Consider the following 13,770-nt stretch of genomic DNA (forward strand, 5'->3'; position numbering starts at 1 on the left):
GTTTATAACATCAATGAGAAGTTCTAGCATTGATGGTGAGTGATGTGTTTTAGCATCTAAATCGGTGTCGCCTTTGAACCTTATTCCTTTTTAGCCATTTAATTTATTCTGCATTTCATAAGGTGTTATTTATGATTTTAAATTCATGCTATGGCTACTTGTGATTATTTATATGTTCCGTCTTTCATACTAAGTCTTTAGACTTACCGTTTTTTCGGTTGTTGATTTGTTTTTGTGTGTGCATTGCAACAGGTGTTTCAGGGCCAAGTTATAGGAGGCCATGAGCATTGTGAAAAGTTTAGAAGTGGTGCTCCGGGTTGTGTGGTAACTTGTTGTAGGAAACTTATTTTTAAACCATGTTGAGTTTGGATGGTATCCAACTTTTGTATTGTATAGCTTTGCATAGTCTAGAGTTGTTTAGATTATGTGTTGTTGGACCATGGTTTTGGGTAAGTGTATATAGCATTTGTATGTTTGGTATTGTTTACCTTGAAGTCTAGGTTATAACATAGCAAGAAAAGAGCAAAGGACAACACAAGAAAATCTGCAGAATTTCGAACAAGGCTTGGCCGCTCGATCGGTAAAGTTCTACCGATTGAGCGGGGCCTATTTTTGCTCAAATTCGAGAATTGGCAATTCTTGCTCGCTCGATCGGTGAAGTTCTACCAATCGAGCGAGGGTCATCTTATAAAAAAAAAATTTAGTTCTTGTGCTGCTTCTTTTAAATACTGTAATTCTTTTATTATGGTATTTTTAGTAGTCGAGCCCGGGGTCCCAAATTTGCAAACATGATTGGGTTTGTCATGATCAATAAATCCAGGAGGTTGTTCCATAAAAAAACATCCTCAAATAGACTGTCTTGTAGGAAGGCATCGTTGACATCGAGTTGACGTAAACACCAACCGCGAGAGAGTGCAATGCTAAGGACGAGACGAACAGTTGTAGGTTTGACAACTGGACTGAATGTATCATTGTAGTCCACCCCATGTATTTGGTGAAAGCCTTGTACCTATCAACAGAACCATCAGATAATCTTTTAGTTCGAAATATCCATTTGCAACCAACAATATTTTGGGTGGTAACATGTGGAACAAGTTCCCATGTTCCATTTCTGACAAGAGCATCATATTCCTCGGACATAGCACGTCGCCATTTAGGATCTTTGAGAGCTTGGGTGACAGTGGATGGGTCAAGGTTAGTTTTGTTTTGAAGGGTGACCATAAGATTGAGTTTTTGGGTTGGTTTGTAAATGACATTTTTCGCTCTTGTGATCATAAAATGAGTGTTGGATTACTGGGGTTGGTTAGGACGTGGAATGGGTGAAGAGTGGGGATCAAGTGTACTGGAGAATTGAGGGTCGGGAGCAGTGTGATTGTGGGTATGTGGGCTGTGTGGGGCCTAAGAGGAGGATGATGGTTGAGTCAGTGGATCTGCACACTGTGGAGGTGCTCGGGTCGTAGATGGAGATGACATTTTGAGTGGCGTAGAGGGAATAATAAAGGCAGGAGGTAACCAATGAGATGATGAGTCATGTTTTGAACGTGGAAGATGAGTTTGGATGAAAGAGAATGTGAATATCGACTCAACAAACTTGACGTGACGAGAGACATAAATTTTGGAGGTGTTTGGATCAAGACAGAATACACATGTTGTGTAAGAGAGTATCCTATAAACACACAAGGGGATGACCGGGTTCGAGTTTATGAGACGTGTAAGGGCGAAGCCAAGGATAATACAAACAACCAAATACACGAAGTTTAGAGTAATTTGGAGGTGATTTGAAATTTTCTGCAGGGAGAAAAAAGTTGTAAGGTGGAAGTTGACATGAGATTTATAAGATAAACTACTGTAGCAAAGGCATGATTCCAGTAGGTTAGTGGCAGAGATTCATGATGAAGGAGGGAGAGACTAGTTTCAACCATGTGCCTATGACATCGTTCAGAGTATCCGTTGTGTTCCGGATTGTGTGGAGGATTGGTGAGATGAGAAATGTCAGAGGTTGCCAGGAACTTTGTGAGAGATTGGTATTCTCCTCTGTTATTAGAATAGAGTGTGCGAATGGAGTGGTTGAAGTGTTTTTCAACTAAAGTTTTGAATCGTAAGAAGATCTCGTGAACTTGTGATTTTCGTTTTAATGGATATTACCAAGTGTATTTCGTGAAGTGATCAACAAAGATTACATAATATTTTAAATCATCAACTGAGTAAATTGGAGATGTCCATACATCCGAGAACAACACTTCCAAGGAATGCGAAGAGGTAAGAGATGAATTGGAAAAAGGTAATTTGTGGTTTTTATTACATTGGCATGCATTGCAGGAATTATTTTGAGAAACTGAGTTGGACACTTCTATACCAAAAGTAGACAGAATGTTTTGAATAATAACTGACGATGGATGACCTAGACGATGATGCCATTCGGAGGAGATAGTCTTGACACTTGAAAATGCAACTGGCCACTCATACACGCATTCTTTAGTTCGTCCCTTAAAAAGAATTGTCCCTGTGCTTAGATCCTTCACGTGAAAGGAAGATGGTAAAAAATCAATAGATACATGGTTAGAGTATCATAATTGATAAATAGAGATCAGGTTCTTTTTCATGCTAGAGACGTAGAGAACATAGGTTAACTCAAAGGTGCGAGATGGTGTAGGGATAGAAATAAAACCATTGTGCGTGATTGGGAGACCCGTTTCATCGCCGATCATAATGTCGTCCGAGCCATGATAAAGCGTGTGAAGGGATAGGTTGCTCAAGTAAGTGGTGACGTGGTGAGAGGCGCCACTGTCAAGGAGCCATGTCGGTGACCCAGTTTTATTGGATATCGCATAATGATCTATTGGTTGCCATGGTATCGATGTTCGAATTAATTTTGGTTGTTGAGGAGGTTGATGTTGAGCAGATGGCAGCATAGTCCGTTCTTCACTGACAGTCAATTGTTGTTGAAAAAATTCATAGTGATCACCCTTTTTTGTTTTTTAAATGAGTTCGATGTAACTACATTACTTTTCTGGATGTTTAACCCTGAGGGACGTAGCTAAATGCTTCTGTTTGGATGCTAGACAGGAGAGAAGGATAGGGGAATACATCTCAGATAGGACTTTGAGGTTTTTCTAGTCATCTTCTTGTTGAATCACTAAGCATAAGACCATTTTTTAAGTTTCTAGATCTAATCAACTATGCCTTCTCAGGAGCAGACACATGAATTTTGTTTAGGAGAGCCACAATCAAAGGCGGCAGAGCCATGTGCTACTCCTCCCGGGTGGTAGCCCGGTTGATCCAATATTTTTTTTTATTTTTTATACATTAAATTTAAGTCATTTTTTTCAATATAATAGCCTGATGAACAATTTTAAAAAGCTCAACCCATAAAAAATAGAGAGCTTAGAAAATTTTAGTCCGGGTAAAAATATAAAATTGGCTCTGTTATTGGACACAATTTATAAAAAAAAAATCACAAATATATAATTTATATCAACTAAAAGAATAGCATAAAAGTTAAAAAATTATCAAAAATTCATAATAATTCATAATATATAATACATAATAAAATCAATACAGAAGTATGTAAGGAAATAAACCACGTGTAGGGGTTGACAATATTTTTTTCAAACAAAGATTACTCAATCAAATCGAAAGACCCAATCAAATCGAAAGACCCGGTGGAGCTGTTAATTTTTTACAATGTCAAATTCAGGTAAAATCTGCCCAAATTTAAATTATATATTCGAGATGGTTTCCGGTTCTTTTGTTAATGAGAGAAAATTAATTTGGGGTTTATGACTTATTTACTCTCTCTCTCTCTCTCTCTCTCTCTCTCTCTCTCTCTCTCTCTCTCTCTCTCTCTCTCTCTCTCTCTCTCTCTCTCTCTCTCTCTCTCTCTCTCTCTCTCTCTCTCTCTCTCTCTCTCTCTTCCAAATATGACCAAGTCCAACCAAATAACCACTAGTCTAATATGAAACCCAAAATCTGAATTTTATTTTCTTCCTCTTCATTTCTCATGCATTATCATTGCCATTGTCAAGCTAGGTCACACGACCCGACACCTTCATGCATGTTCCAGAAATTCTTCTAAGTATGATACTATAGAGACTTAGTCACGTCTAGAACATTCTTTATCTTTTAATCATTTATGGAGTTATATTGAATTTTTTTGTACATAAAAAAATAATATAGAGTAATGTAGATCAAACTATATGGACTTGTGTAGATTTTACAATATTATGGATACTAATTATCAACCATTAAATCAAATATATCTTAGTCATCCATAGTAGAAATCTACTAAGTATAAATATGGTGGAATACTCATTTGTAAACCACCAATTTTTGTGAGTAACAATCAATAAAAACTTGAAAGAATTTTACATAGAATATATTACTCACAAACCACCACAAAAATAGTGAACCACTCAAAGGTACGGCAAGAAACAAGGCCCACTACGTGGACGAGGGCCATGATGATCATCTAGAGATGCTAATTTTGAGATCCTTGAAATGAGGTATCTAGCTTGAAAATTTTTACGAGGGGTGTCAATTCGGGTGGATCGTCGGGTTGACGAAAATATCATTTAAAAATGTCTCAACACAAACCTGACCCGAACTCGAATAAACCCAAAAATGGTTAACCCTAAACCAAACCCTAACCCGAACCCGACCAGACCAGACCTGATTTTAATTTTAATTTTTTTTATTTTTTAAAATAACCTAATAAAAATTACAAACACACTATAATAATAGTAAAATTTACTTTAAACACATAATAACAAAATCTAAGCTTATATTTAATTTACATTTGAAAGTCTAATTGCAGAAAATTTAAAATATATTTACAACAAAAAAATTAAAAAAATATGTTAAAAAATCAAAATAAACATTAAATAAAAAAAATCTATTATATCAATATGGGTTTGGCCATGATGCGGACAATGATGAGTATAAAATCGTGAAATTTAGGACGGAGGATGAGCAAGAAGTGAAAACTTTCAGTCTAAAATGCATTGAATTGGCCGTATGGAAAAGTGCTCGATGTCCCCGACATCTACGTCGAAGTATGGGAAAGTGCTCGATGTCCCCGACATCTACGTCCAAGGATCACTCCATTAGATGGTCCAATCCGACAACGGTAGTTGGGATGTGGTAACCCAAAATTTATTGTCGGAGACCCGCCGAACACTTGCACTTCCTCCATGTCCGAAAGAAATCGAAGTTGAAATCTGTCTCTTAGGACAATCTGGAGAGAGAGGTTGTGTCTTTGCTACATTCGCGGACACTTTATCAAGGTGTGGGTTATGGCAGAGTAATGGTCGATCGAAAGATTCATGGAGCCCTAGGGCCTGCGTTTCCAACATGACTGATTTTCATATTAGCATTTTGGGAGACGGTCTTCTCTTTGTTGTGGAGGAAGGATGCAGCGTGGATAAGGGTACTTTGGAACGTGCAGATGAGCACTGCATATAGTTTTTCGGCTGGACAATATTGTCCATGTTGAAGCAACACCATACATAGAGATACTAATCTCCCCAGAGTTCTAGTTCTGAAGTTTTTTGTTACGCCTTAAATGCATACAAATCTCGTTTTATGAGATTAATGTTTTTAATGCATTAACAAGTCTTATACTATTATGTTTTGATGATTACAAAACTCGGTTAATTGTTACTAACCATTTAAAGTGAGATTTTGCAAATTAGATTTATTGACAAATAAATTATTGGAAGTTATTTTGAAACTATCAATGTATTTATGAAGTCTCATATTGCTCATATAATGGACACAATGTTATGTGGATGCCATGGAACATTGTTATGTGGATATGAAGAAAAGAACAAGAAGAAGCCAAAGTATGGAGCAGCAACTTCCAAAATTACTAGATATTCTCTATTTCACCAAATCAAATCTCCACCTGTCATAATTTAACTGAGGATGTTATAAACCTTCTGTTAAAATTTCAGATCGATCCAACGACTATATTGAGAGATATTATTTTTTCAAATATGCTGCACAGTACCTACTTCTGCAAGGAACGAAACCATGAAGATTCAACTTCAGAAAATAACTGAGAATGGTTGATACAACTAAATCAAATCTCCACAGATCAGATTCAATTTCATGATGTTATAAAGCTTCTGTTCAAATTTCAGATCAATCCAACAGATGGATTGTGAGATATGAATTTTGCAAATGTGTTGCGCAGAATAAGAAGCGAAAATATGATGAAGCGACTTCCGAAACTTACGGGACAAGTTTGATTAATTAAAATCCAATCTTCACCGTTCATAATGAATATTATGCTGTTTTGAAGCTTCGGTAAAAATTTCAAATTAATCCAACGGTTAGATTGTGAGTTATGATTTTTCTACAAAATCCGCACAGTGCTGTTTTGGAAGGGGACAGCGGCGCCGAACATTTTTTGTCTACTCCTTGTCTTCCCAACACACGCTCCATGCACTTAAATCAGATTCAAATTCTTGCCAACTATAAATAGAGACTTTTCAAGGTCATTTGAAGACATCCCAAGATATCCCATCTCATTTCTTCTCTCCTTTGCAAGCTTCTTCTCTCATTCAAGTGATATATTTGAGAGTTGTTTGTAAAAATAGTTTGTGAGTTGGTTGTGCACTTGTGATATTGTTGTAAATACTTGAGTGTGAAGCCAAGTGTGTTGTGCTATTCTTGTAAACACTTTAGTGTGAAGCCAAGTGTGTTGTGCTATTGTAACGCCCCGTTTTTATCGTAATTGAATTTATTTGAGTTAATCAGAGATTACAGAGTTCTCGAGCCGGTTTGATTTTGATCAGGGTTCTTTTTGCAAAAATTGGATTTTTCAGGGACTAAAACGCAATTATCGGTTTTTATAGATATTTATAAGGCTTTTGGACCCATTCTCTTCTCCATCACCTTCCTCTTCACGCCTCCCTCCTCCATTGTTGAAGAAATCGATTCTTCAAGCTTCCAGATTTCATCCCGAGCTCGATCCGGCCGTTGGAATTTATTTCTGAAGGCAGATTATCAATCACTGCAGTGAGAGCTCTGTTATATTGTAAGTTTTTCTACGATCGGATACATTCTAGTTTTTGGATGTTGTTAGAATCGTTCGAGATTCGAGTACGTTGTTCTAGACAGAGTTCTGATCGTTTATTATCTGTCGGTTTTGAATTAGAGCGACGTTCGGATTTGTTATGATTTTTGGAAGCCATTTTCAAAAATGTGGATTTTTAGATTGATGGGTTTGCTTTGTTATTGTTGTTTTGGGCATTGATATGAGTTGATATCGGTATTGAACTGCTGTCTGCATTTCCGGTTTGTTCAGTTTATAGCCGTTATGCCGTCGGTTTGAGTTTTGGGTTTTCGAATCGTTTTTGTATTGATTGAAGTCTTGGCGTGTGAGTGATCGTGGTTGTTGATCAACTCTTGAATTCTTACAGATTCGTTGGAGTTTGTCGAGCCCTGTGTTAGCAGCATTGTTCGTCGAGAGTTGGACGAAGAACGGTATAAAGAGTTTTCTTTGAACCGTTGCCTTGTTGTTGTTAGATTGTGTAGTTGTTTATACAATCTCTTTTGTAGCTTATCCAGAGTTGGAGCTACTGCATTGAAAGGTAAAAGCAGTCATCGCAGCGGGATAGCATACTCGGGACTGTGGTTCTCGAGTTTTCCCTTTTGAAATCACGTACTTGCATCTACACTTGTTCTAGCATGAGGAACTTGTGTTTTGTTTGATTGTTTTGGCTTATGTTTTATGTTTCTGTTATGCATTCATCTTGAGCCAATCTTGTTTTCAGCGGGCAGAACCTCCCTTTTTGTTTAGACATTTGGGAACTATGATTGAGTGGCCCAGGTCGTAGTCGTTTCGTCTGGTGCTAGCATACTCATTATAGTTGCTCAAAGTCTAGAGGAGTGAGATACGTGGCACCACCTCGATTGGGAGAGTCGGTGAGTTGTTACGTGATCTTACCCTCGGGATCCCAAAGGCACAACTGCAATCCCTCGTTATCAGATTTAATATCCCTGTTTAAAGACATGCATTCATTACGATGTTACTGATTTCGTTATTGTATTGAAAGCATGTTTGTTACTTGTATTACTTGTTATGTTGCTTTTACTGGGAATGTCGTTCTCACCGGTTATCCGGCTGTTGCTTTGTTTTGTATGTGTACTTGGCAACAGGTGGGGCAGGAACAAGTCAGAAGAGGCATGGTTAGCTTCGAGGGCAAGTAGTAGAAGTGAGACTCGGTTTAGAAGTCGAATTAGCATGTTTATCTAGTTTAAGATTGGAGCATGTTAGAACTCGAACTTGATATGTTTTGTATTCGAACTCGATTTGTATTTTGGATTTTGAAACTTAGAATTGATGCATGTTCTACTCTTTCTTGTAATTGAATACTTCGTTGTTGAAAAAGTGTTAGTTGGATCATGTCGGAGCCTTTCCGGGTGTTGGATTGCACTTTTGGAGCCTTATTTTGAGCTAAAACAGCAGGCCATGCGCGCCCGCGCCTGGTGAGGAGCGCCCGCGCGTTCTGCTCCCTTTCTCGGAGGCCCGGGCAGGTCTGTATGCGCGCCCGCACCTCAAGTGGCGCGCCCGCGCGTCACCCTGTGTAAAAAAAAAAAAAAAACTTTTCTTTTAATCTTAGATCTTGTATGCGTAATTATTGTTTATTCTGAGATTAGATGATTAGAATCGAGGTCTCACATTAAGTGGTATCAGAGAGTTAAGATTCTTGGTCGAACTAGAGTGAGCGGGGTAGATTGAGTCTGTGTGCAATGACTCCTCGCATGTGTTTGAATTATTTAATTGTGTACTTAATTCCATGCGAGCATGCTTTATTGTTTGAGCATTATTTGAATTACATGGTTGTGTGATTTAAATTAATAAAGCATGATCTACTTGAGATATAACTGTTTCTGTTCTCGACTGGTATTCGGTATTCCAAGCGGTTGTAAGGGCACTGACGGTAGCAATTGAGATATCTCGTGTGCTAACCTTTGATTATCAGATGGGTCCTCGTCGAGTGATAAACAGAAACACACCACCAGTTATCCCTGCGACCGAGCAAGCTAGCACTGAGGTTGATCAGTTGGATGCTTCAGCGACTCCTATGGAAACCTTGCTGAAGAGGTTTCAGTCGTTCAATCCGCCATTGTTGATGGGTTCAGAAAATCCAGTTGACTGTGAGAGTTGGTTGGATGATATGGATCAGTTGTTTGATTCCATTGACTACACAGATGACCGCCGAATCAGGTTAGTAATTCATCAGCTGCGTGGTGGTGCTAAGAGCTGGTGGATCATGACGAAGAAAGCAATTGAGAGTAGAGGTACAGAGGTTACTTGGACTCTTTTTAAATCTGAGTTTTATAAGCGGTTTTTCCCTATCTCGTATCGTAAGGATAAGGGAGCAGAGTTTGCAAATCTGAGGCAAGGGAATCTGAACATTGAAGAGTACGTGGCTAAGTTCGATAGTCTGTTGCGTTTTGCACCGCTAATTGCCGGAGATGAAGAAGCTAAGGCAGATCAGTTCATCAACGGGTTGAACCCCGATGTCTTCACGTTGGTTAACACCAACAGGCCTAGCAACTTTGCGGATGCCATGAATTACGCAAAGGGAGCAGAAGCAGGCTTGTGGAGGCAAAGAGGTAATCAGGGGGCACCTCAGCAGCAGAGGCAGTATCAGAACCAACCATCTCAGTACCAGAATCAGCCACCTCAACATCAGAACCAGCAGCAGAGGTATGAAGGTGGAAACAGTGGGGGAAACAGAAAGGATCAGTACAAGGCAAGAGGTAAACAGTTCAAGAGACAGGGGAACAGTTCGTCCAGTTCCAGTGGTTCGAAGCAATTCGGTTCAGGACCGAGTTCTGGGTCATCATCCTTGTACTGCAGCAAGTGTGGAGGAAGACACTCACCGGATCAGTGTGTGGGAGTCTTCGGCAATTGTAACACATGTCAGCAACCGGGACACTTCTCTAAAGTGTGCCCTCAACGTAATAGAGATAGAGCTCAGAGTGGGAGTTCGTCTAGACCTGCAGCTCAGCCGGAGAGGCAGTCGTCTGCAGTACACTCTTTCCAACCCCAGCAACAGCAGAACAGACAAGGAGGTAGCTCTAGTGCAAATCAGCCTCCGAGACAGCAAGCACGAGTCTTTGCATTGACAGAGGATCAGGCTCAGGCAGCACCTGACGATGTCATAGCAGGTAAATGTTCGATTTTCGGTCATTCTGCTCATGTCTTGATAGATACAGGTGCTTCCCATTCCTTTATCTCTGAGAAATATGTGTTATTGCATGCTTTGCCAACTGAATTGTTGCCTACTGTAGTAGCTGTTACTTCACCTTTGGGTGGAGGAATTGTTTCTGTCCGACTAGTCAGGAACTGTGAACTTTGTTTTGAGGGAAATTTGTTAGAATTCGACTGTATTGTACTTGGACTGTCAGATTTTGATTGTATTGTCGGGATAGATGCTTTAACCAAGTACATGGCGACAGTTGATTGTTTTCTGAAGGTTGTCAGGTTCAGACCTGAAATGGCAGACGAGTGGAAATTCTTTGGTAAGGGTTCTCGATCTAGAATTCCTTTGATTTCAGTGTTATCTATGACTCGTTTGTTACAGAGAGGTGCAGAAGGATTTTTGGTTTATGCGGTTGATGTACTGAAATCTAGCCCAGCTTTGGTTGACTTACCAGTGGTTAGAGATTTTGTTGATGTGTTTCCGGAAGATGTTCCTGGATTGCCACCCATTCGAGAAGTCGAATTCAGCATTGACTTAGTGCCAGGTACTCAACCTATTTCAAAAGCTCCTTATCGTATGGCACTTGTTGAATTGAGATAGTTGAAGGAGCAGCTTGAGGATTTGATTGCCAAGGGATACATCAGACCTAGTGTATCGCCTTGGGGTGCTCCTGTTCTATTCGTTCGGAAGAAGGATGGTTCTATGCGGCTCTGTATCGACTACCGCCAATTGAATCAGGCTACAGTTAAGAACAGATATCCTTTACCCCGAATAGATGACTTGTTTGATCAACTGCAGGGTTCTTCTGTCTACTCTAAGATTGATCTGAGGTCAGGCTACCATCAGCTGAGAGTGCGAGAGGAAGATGTTCCTAAGACCGCATTCAGAACGAGGTATGGTCACTTTGAGTTTATAGTCATGCCGTTCGGTTTGACTAACGCTCCAGCTGTTTTTATGGGTTTGATGAACCGTATCTTTCAGCGTTATTTAGATGAGTTCGTCATTATTTTCATCGATGATATTCTTATCTACTCGAAGAACCGTACTGACCATGCAGAGCACTTGAGAATCGTCTTGCAGATTTTGCGAGTTGAGCAGTTGTTTGCCAAGCTATCGAAATGCGAATTCTGGTTAGATCGAGTTGTCTTTCTCGGTCATATTATTTCTGAAGATGGGATTTCTGTCGATCCCAGCAAAATCGAAGCGGTTATGAATTGGCCTAGACCGACATCAGTACCTGAGATCCGAAGCTTCATGGGTTTAGCTGGTTATTACCGTCGTTTCATCGAGGGTTTCTCGTCTATTGCCAAGCCTATTACCCAGCTGACTCAGAAGAATGCGCCTTTTGTCTGGACTCCAGATTGTGAGGCTAGCTTTGTTGATCTAAAGAGGAGACTGACCAGTGCTCCAATTCTTTCTATTCCGAAGGGTACTGGAGGGTTCACAGTCTATTGTGATGCTTCTAACCGAGGCTTGGGTTGTGTTCTTATGCAGCATAAGCATGTGGTGGCGTATGCATCAAGGCAGCTGAAACCGCATGAGACTCGTTATCCGGTCCATGATCTTGAACTAGCTGCGATCGTCTTTGCTCTGAAGATCTGGCGTCACTATCTTTATGGTGAGTCTTTCGAAATCTTTTCTGACCATAAGAGTCTTAAGTACTTGTTTTCTCAAGCAGAGCTGAATATGAGACAGAGGAGATGGTTAGATCTGTTGAAGGATTTCGACTGTGAAATCAAGTACTATCCGGGGAAGTCTAATGCAGTTGCAGATGCCTTGAGCCGAAAGCTTTGTTCTTTATCTCTTTCTACTGTGGGTGTTTCCCAGTTGATCGATGATTGTTGCACTTCTGGTTTAGAGTTTGAAACAGATAGGGAGACTATCAGAGTGTTTGCTATTCAAGCCGAGCCAGAGTTGTTTGTTGCAATCAGAGAAGCACAGAAGTCTGAGCCGAGCATCCAGATTTCAGTAGAGAAAGTCAGATCGGGCCATCAGTCTGAATTCCAGGTTAGAGATGATGTTTTGTTCGTGAATAATCGTATTGTTGTGCCTGATATTTCGGAGTTGAGACAGCGTATTCTCCGAGAGGCTCATTGCAGTCGGTTTAGCGTTCATCCTGGAGGTCGTAAGATGTACAACGATCTGAAGAGTCAGTTCTGGTGGAAGAGAATGAAGGACGATGTTGCGAGATTTGTATCTCGGTGTTTGAATTGTCAGCAAGTGAAAGCAGAGCGGAAGCGACCAGGTGGTCTTTTGCACAGCCTATCTGTTCCTGAATGGAAATGGGATCACATTTCTATGGATTTTGTCACGAAGCTACCACGATCCGTTCGAGGATGCGATGCTATTTGGGTAGTGATCGACCGATTGACGAAGTCTGCGTGTTTTATTCCGTACAGGATGACGTATCGTCATGATCAGATGGCTGAGTTATATGTTAGCAATGTTGTGAGATTGCATGGTGTGCCGAAGTCGATCGTTTCAGACAGAGATCCTAGATTCACTTCTCACTTCTGGCACAGTCTTCAGGGGGCACTTGGTACTCGATTGCATCTGAGTACAGCTTATCATCCTCAGACAGATGGACAGTCAGAGCGGACTATCCAGACGTTGGAGGATATGCTGCGAGCAGTAGTGCTAGACTTTGGCACTAGTTGGCAGGATTCTTTGCCTCTTGTCGAGTTTTCTTACAACAACAGCTTCCAAGCGAGTATCGGTATGGCGCCTTTTGAGGCTTTGTATGGTAGAAAGTGCCGATCTCCGTTGTTTTGGGATGAATTGTCCGAGTCGCCAGATTTGGGACCGGAGATGCTTAGAGATATGGCAGAGCAGGTTAAGATCATTCAGACCAGAATGAAGTCAGCTCAAGATAGACAGGCGAAGTATGCGAATGTCAGACGTCGACCTCTGAGTTTTGAGCAGGGAGACCGTGTATTCCTTAAGATTTCTCCGTTCAGAGGCACCGTCAGATTCGGTAAGAGAGGAAAGTTATCTCCGAGATTCATCGGTCCGTACGAAATTCTCGAGAAAATAGGCGATCTTGCCTACAGACTTGCACTTCCTCCGTCTTTATCTGGTATTCACGACGTTTTTCACGTCTCTATGCTGCGAAAGTATCAACCAGATATTTCTCATATCCTTCAGCCTAACGAAGCCGAGTTAGACGAGACCCTGAGCTATTTTGAACGACCGATTCAGATCCTTGATCGGAAAGAAAAGCAACTCAGAACCAAGTTGATTCCATTGGTGAAAGTGCAGTGGAGCCATCACGGCGTCGAGGAAGCGACTTGGGAGACAGAATCTGACATGAGACAGCGATTTCCGGAGTTATTCGGATGACGTGAGTTCTTCTTACTGTCTTTAGTTCTTATTTCTATCTTATGAGTTATGGTTCTTGTGGATTCGAGGACGAAATCTCTTCTTAGTGGGGGAGAATTGTAACGCCCCGTTTTTATCGTAATTGAATTTATTTGAGTTAATCAGAGATTACAGAGTTCTCGAGCCGGTTTGATTTTGATCAGGGTCCTTTTTGCAAAAATTGGATTTTTCA

This window comes from Henckelia pumila, chromosome 1 (genome assembly GCF_033568475.1).
Source record: "Henckelia pumila isolate YLH828 chromosome 1, ASM3356847v2, whole genome shotgun sequence".
In the NCBI taxonomy this organism is placed as follows: domain Eukaryota; kingdom Viridiplantae; phylum Streptophyta; class Magnoliopsida; order Lamiales; family Gesneriaceae; genus Henckelia; species Henckelia pumila.